The 7,494-nt window shown below is 36.9% G+C and overlaps 1 pseudogene; it reads left to right on the top strand.

Moving 5' to 3' along the window:
* Nucleotides 1-1,543: 1,543 nt before the first annotated feature.
* On the top strand, nt 1,544-2,665 carry LOC149190777 (putative E3 ubiquitin-protein ligase ARI8 pseudogene; annotated as a pseudogene).
* Nucleotides 2,666-7,494: the final 4,829 nt, after the last annotated feature.

Here is a 7,494-nt window from a genome sequence, read left to right as displayed (position 1 = left end):
AGTTATTGATTAACTATCTTATAGACATTTGTTCAAATGAAGGAGATTGGGTTTTGGATTTATTTTCTGGCTCAGGTAAGTTTTATTATATGGAATTGAATTTCAATATGTTATTTTTTTAATTAATATGTCATTGTACTAATTTAGTTCATTATTTCTTTTGTGCTTGAAAATTAGGTACAACACTAGCATGTTGCCTTCAAAAAGGAAGAAATTGCATTGCAGTTGAAAAAGATCCAGTACAGTGCAATTTCATTCAGCAAAGAATTAATGCTCTTCAATTTCTTCCAGATGCAATGCAAGAAATTGGGTTGAAGAAAGGGGACTTTAGTGAATCACGTGTGGCAAAAAAGGCAAAGGAACCCCAACCACCATTACATGGAATGTTTGGAAAGACATACATTGGGAGTTTCGCAGACATCAAAGACCCATTAGAAGAGGAAAATGAGCAAAATGAAACAGAAAATATTGTGGAAGAGGACAATGATGAAACTCTAGAGGACGAAGAGTTTGGATTACGTGACATTGTTGATTAAATTTAAGTTATGCTTGTAAATCAAGCTTTGCAATGTTTTGACTTTGACATTTTATGAGAAGAATAAACACTCAATTATGGTTGTTATACGTTCAATATTGGTAATATGTGATTTTTGCATTGATTTTTAAGTTAATCATTATTTTTTGAAAAAAAAAGTGATATTTATTATTTTTTTGACATGAAATTCATAGAAAAAACTATTATTTAACCATTTTTAGTTAAAATTATCGTATAAAAATTGTGATTTTGACATGTCAATTCTAACAAAAAATTATCAAAACGTGTAGTTTTTTAGTTATATTTATGTTAAAAATGGTTATTTTTATGTCCATTGTTAAAAAATATTGTTTTTTAGAAACAATTATTTCATGTCGATTGAAAAATTAATTAAGGATGTATAAATATGTAGAATATCGAAAAGTCTAAATATCGACCTTCTAATTTAAAAATGCAAAACAGTAAAAACCTCACGATTTTTTTTTTTAAATTATAATAAAAAACAAGGAAATGTGAAGAAAACGACCACTTCAAAAATTATCAAATTTACTAAATAATTATTTACATTTTATACATTAAAAAATTTAAAGCCAAAAAACAGGGTTTTTAAGAAAGGAGTGTGATGCAGAATGCTCACTTTTTAAAATCAGCATGAAAATCACTACCATTCTAAAACGTGATGTACATAAAAAAAACTAAAGTGCCAAAAACTATGCTCTAGAAAAAACATGTGCGTTCTGCATCACCCATTTTCAAAATCAGGTCACTTTTTAGCTATCTCTACGAAACGGGTAACAGTATCAGTTCCCGTTTCATAGTTTACATTGTTTATGTTTGTATGATTTCAAGATCAGAGACATGAAGTCACTCAAGTACTGTGACCATTTATTTTGCCAAGATTGTTGGCGAATTTTTATTCACACATCAATAAATCATGATGGTGTAGGATGCATCAACCTACGATGTCCACATCAAGGTCCACGATGCCGTGCCATTGTGAGTGAAGACATGGTTTTTTCTCTGGGGTTATCTGAGGAAGATAAGAACAAATATAGAACCTATCTTGTGAGGTCATATGTTGAACAAAACAGTAGGGTTAAATGGTGTCCAGCGCCAGACTGTGCGTACTGTGTGGAGGTTTACTCTGCTAATTCTAATGTAACTCATGAGGAGGTTGTCTGCAATTGTTCACATAAATTTTGCTGGAATTGTTTAGAGGAGTCTCATCGTCCAATAGGCTGTGACACAGTCAAAAAATGGATTGATCAAATTAATAATGGTGATTCACTCAATGAGTACTGGATATTTTGTAATTCCAAGCCGTGTCCAAAGTGTGATCGACCAATAGAGAAAAATCAAGGGTGTATGCACATGACATGTACGTCCCCGTGTGGATTTCAATTCTGTTGGTTATGCCTCGGTGATTGGTTTAAGCATTATTATTGCAATCAATATAGTCTTGATCAGGTTGCAACAACATCAGGAAGAATTGATGCAGGGAATCAATCCAAGAATTCGGCCTTAGTCGATTCTAGGAAAAGGTTTGCAGCTAAAACAACTTCTTCAGATAGGTTGGTATTCTATATGGAAAGATGGAAGGCAAATAAAAAGTCAGAGGAAAAGGCGTTATCTAATCTGCAGGCTATGCAAGAGGTAGAGATTAAAAGATTGAATGAGTGTAAACAGACCAGAATGAGTCGATCTGGTTTAACAAAGTTCAAATGTGTGGTAGATGCATGGTTGCAGATAGCAGAATGTAGGCACATGCTTAAATGGACATATGCATATGGCTATTATTTAACCCCGACATCCAGCGATCATGATCAGGACGCTGATATTGTTCACAAAAAACAAAACCTTTTCGAATTCCTACAAGGTGAAGCTGAAAGTAGTTTAGAACGACTTCATCATTGCGTTGAACGAGAGTTGCAAGACCATATAGAAATCACCCTTAAAGCTGACGCTGATACTTCGACTGGGAAAAAGGCGTTGCGCGATTTTGATCACTTCTGTATCAGGCTTGAAAAGCTCACAAAATCGACGGGCGAATATTTTGAAAACCTAATTCAGGCTTTTGAAAACAATCTCTCCGAAGTTAGTCGGATTAATGCACCAGCAAGGTGCGCATGAAGAAGCAATTATTACTAGAACCATCTGTCACATATTCTTAAGGATCTTGGACATTTGTCGCAACCCAATCCTTTTGATTGATTATCCAATCCATATTATTGTCTATTATTGTTATTAATATTTCATGATTATTTGTTTTAATAAAATGTGATCTTTGTTTTTAGTGAAATCTCATAACAGAAGCAAAGATTTACTTTTGATGTATCTATTGTTTATATGTGGACTTGTTTTGTTAAGTTTGACTTGTATATAGATAAGTGGAAAGTTCAAATTTAATGAAGATTTACTTTTGATGTATCTGTGGACTTGTTTGGTTGAGTGTGATTTGTGTATAGATAAGTGGATTAAAGCATATCTCTATGTTTAAGTAGTGCTTTTAGGTGTAAGTAACTTTGAAGATTAATTTTTATTTTCTCTATCATATTATTCATGTATATTTTTGTTCGGACATAATAAGGATCTTTGTTTATGGCACCCAAATTCTTGTGATTGATTACTAGTTCAATATTATTATATGTTTTAATATTTATTTTAATAAGAAGTGGTTATTTATATTTATATTTTATGTGTGATTTCATTTATGGAGGTTATATTAAATGGTCTTATGACATGCAGGTATAAGTTTAATAAATTACATTATATCTTTTTCAATTTAATGTTTAAAGGGGTTGGATTCTATAGTGGGAAGCAATAAGTTCTTCATAGTTAGGCAAGGTTCAATTCTGGCTTAGCTTTGATGTAGTTATTCAACACGTTTTAGCACCTAGAGAGACTAGATAAAAATTGGTTTGTAATGCTTGCATAGATAATTGGATTAAATCTCATTCCAGTGTCCTTTGTAGAATGGCTAGTGATTTGGTGTTTTGTTAATCCGCTCCTTCTATAAAGGTTAGCCACATAATTTAATTACCTTTTCCCATGGAAATGGTATATATGGGCACCTAGAAATTTCACATGTTCAAACCTTGACTAGGCATATATTGTCACCTAAATATTTTATTGCAATTGTGTTTTTTTAAACAACCATTGCATAATACATAGAATAGTATCATGCTCACCTCTGCTCGAAGATAGTTGGACAATGCTGGCATTTTCACCTTACCCGTAGGGTAAGGAATCTCAATCGAGGTGTCACGCTACCGAATTTAGATGGGGTTGGGTGGGGTATCAAGTAAATGCAAATAATGTACAACAATAGCTCATCACACTCAATTCTTAGTATTATCTAAGACTGTCATTCTTCTCATACCATCGCTAGAAACTACCTAGTTATTGATCATTCATTTAAAAATTAAATAACCCATAAGGAACACAAAAATATAATAAGCAACAAATATTGCTTCTTTCATTAACTGCAGTATAAGAGAGTACATGACATAGTATAAAAGGCTTGAACCCTGTTCATCAAATACACAAAGAGTACATTTTAATAGAATGCAACTCACGAGAATGGAAATAAGTAGATAAGAGGATAGTCCTACCCTTTCTCACCCATTTCATTGCCAACCTCTTCCTTGTGCTATATTTTTCCTTTTATCCTTTGCTCTATATTCCCACTGCCAGTTCCGATCGGCTGACTCCATGCTCAGATGGCTTCTATTTCCCTTGCTCGGTTTCTTTTGTATTCTTCCACCACCTTGCTGCAATTTCCCGTTCACTCCCGGTTCCTGTCCCTTTCCATTGGTTATCATCTCCGCAACCTGAACCATTATCCCCGACACTTATTCTTGACCTTTCTTCCCTTCAAACTCCAAAATTCGAAACGAAGGCCCCAAGAGGCCCCGACCATCTATCTCAAGTGTTGTCGGCTCTGTTTTTATTCCTAGCGGAGACTCTGCTGTTATTTCTTGTTGTTGTGCTGGTTCTTCTTCTTTCGGTGCTGCTGATTTTTCCTCTGGTTGTGTTGGTCTTGAGTCATGTGGGGCTACTTCCGCTACACTTTTGCCTTCTTTTCCAAATGAAGGCCCCAACTCAAGTATTGCGACAATTGTTTCCTTGCAGAAGCGGTTATAATCTTCCAATTTCATCTCCGAGACGCATGTGAGGGTTTGTGCCTTTTGGAGAAATTTAGGTGTGGATATGCAGTTCGGTTGATCAGGGTGGGTGTTCTGCAGGGTGCTCCACTATTCTTCGACCTCGTCACATACCTCCCGTAGAGTAATCACATGCTTACCGACCGGTGGCCTAATATCAAGAATTTTATTTTTTGTCTTGTCTTGTTCCTCCTCAATTTGTTGTACCCTAGCCTCGAGGTAGTTGATCTCGTCATCGATTTTGTTTACCTGGCCTTTGTCCCTGCAGGTCTTGTTGTCAGTGATGCGTTGTTGGAGTTGTTGGCGGATGGATACAGTGGCTAGATTTTCATGGCCAAGCTCCTTGACCAATCGTTGACTTGCCCCCTTAGCACATAACAATCCGCCAGGGCATCAATTAGCGAAGCTTTTAGCGCAGCGGTCGTGTGGAGTTTCTGCTCGATCTTTGTGATGTAGCTTGTAGCTAGATTGTGCAGCGCTAGTCTTACCGTATCTAAACTCTTCTTCAACTCCATTTTGGTGGCCACAAGTTCCATGCATGTTGTTTGAATACAGTCACATCAGCCGATCAATGTGCAGGACGAAAATTCCTTGGGCGCTTCAATAACTACATCAGCCACAGTTGGCTAGAGTGCTTGTAGCTTTGATGTCACCTGCTCGACCTGTGATTACAGTTTTTGGTTGGTATGTCAAAGTTGATCTTGCTCTGCCATGATAGTCACAAGCTAGTGCTTTTGGTGCTCGTGCTCGGTGACCAGGTCATTATGGATCTGTTCAGCCCTCTGAGTTGCATGTTGGATAAATTCGAACAACTGTGAAAATGACTAGTGCTAAAGGTACTCAGGGTGCATTGTTGATGGGTCTGAGATGTTTCTTTGCAAGGGTTGGCTGCTAGCAATAGATTTTTCTGAGTGGCCTTTGGGGGCAGTTGCAAGCTACATGGTTTCAAGAAACTGAGGAGCGGGAGGGATAATGATTGGCTCTGGAACAATGAGCAAATTTATTGGAAATGAGGTTTCAAATAGTTCCATCGGGGACATATTTTCTTGCTGAGGGGTTTTCCTCTTGTGCATGTGGTAGACCCTATTCAGTGGGAGATCCGTGGGATCGATTCTTATGGTGAAAGAAGATGGTGAGTAGTGTAAAGATAGAGACATAGAAATTTAATGGTTAAAGTTTTGAGTTGTGGAAACTCAAGATGGAGGATCTACTAGTGGATAAAGATCAGTGATCGCGATAGATCCGGGTACTAAACCAACAACAATGTTAGTTGAAGACTTGGAAAATTTGGATCAGAAAGAAAAGAGCACAATACAATTGTGTGTCTCGGATTCGGTATTGTTGAATTTATCAGGGGAAGCTTCGGTGAAGGCTTTGTGGGACAAGTTAGGGACATTGTACCAATCTAAGTCTCTAGTGAATAAACTGTTCCTACAGAAAATGTTGTATAACCTGAGGATGAAAGATGGAGACTCATTGATAGAGCATATGAATGCCTTTAATATTGTGGTAAGCCAGTTACTATCTGTTCATATTAAAATTTCAGATGAAGATAGGTGCATCAGTTTGTTGTCTTCTCTACCAGATTCGTGGGTATTTTGGTTGTTGCAATATGTATCAATGCAACTGCCTTGCGATTTGATGAAATAGTCTCATCCTTGTTGTCAGAGGAGATGAGACGGAAAAATATGGAGGGCCAGAATGGTGATGCCTTGTTTGTACGAGGACGGTCCCAGAACATAAAGAAAAATAAGTCGTCGAGTGGGAGATTTAAATCTAGAAGGAGATCTAAATCTCCAGGAAAACCTGTAAATGTGTGATGGAAATGCGGAAAGGAAGGGCACTTCAAAAGGGACTGTAAATCTAAAGTTCCTGAGAAAGGAAAGGGATCTGATGATGCTCCTTTTGCAGATGCGAAAAACCATCTCAGATGAAGGTGGGGATGTGTACTTGGATTCTTCTTCAAGTACACATGTAGATCATGAGTCATGGTTGATTGACTCAAGTGCATCCTTTCACTTCAATCCTCGTAGAGAGTGGTTATGCGAGTATGAGAAATATGATGGTGATGATGTCTTCTTAGGGGATGACAGGAAGGCAATAATCATTGGTTGCGGAAAAGTCAAGTTGAAGTTGCAAGGTAGAAAGATTAGAACACTTTCAGATGTTCTGCAAATTCGTGCATTTGTCAAAAATTTAATTTATGTAAGCAAGATGGATGTAGGTGTAAAAAGAGTGTTCGAGAAATATACCTACAAGATGGTTTGGGGAGCATTGGTACTGATGCGGGGAGTTCAACTAGAACTCTGTATAAGATTCAAGGTAGCACTGTTATCAATGGGTGCAATAGTTCTGTGGTTCCTGAAAGTGGAGCAGAAAATCTAGTGGTCTCTTGAGAAAATACCACACTATGGCATCAAAGGCTTGGAAATTTTGGAGAGAAGGGCCTTCAAATAATTCATGGTAAAGGTATGGTAGAACGTATGTCTAATAACTCTCTGGATTTTGATTTCTGCAAAAATTGCGTATATGGGAAGCAGAATTGGTCCACAAAAACATGGTATTTGTAGGGTCCACACAAACATTGTCTTTGCAAATGATGTGTCCCAACAATGTGCCAAAAATAACTGCAAAGATACACGTCTTCATGTTTAGGAAGATTTGTAGTTGTCTGCATCGATCGAACATTACTCTAAGTAAGCTAGAATGCTTCTTCAACAGATTGTAAACTATCCAACCATCCATGTATACCTCCAAGAACCAGTGAATGTAGTCTCTAAAAATGGTGATAATAAT

The sequence above is a fragment of the Pinus tabuliformis genome, chromosome 3_1, assembly GCF_031772625.1.
Source record: "Pinus tabuliformis cultivar Carrire ecotype Pingquan chromosome 3_1, CPIR1, whole genome shotgun sequence".
Classification (NCBI taxonomy): Eukaryota; Viridiplantae; Streptophyta; class Pinopsida; order Pinales; family Pinaceae; genus Pinus; species Pinus tabuliformis.
Note: the sequence above shows the minus strand (reverse complement) of the source record. Positions and strands in the feature narration are given on the sequence as shown.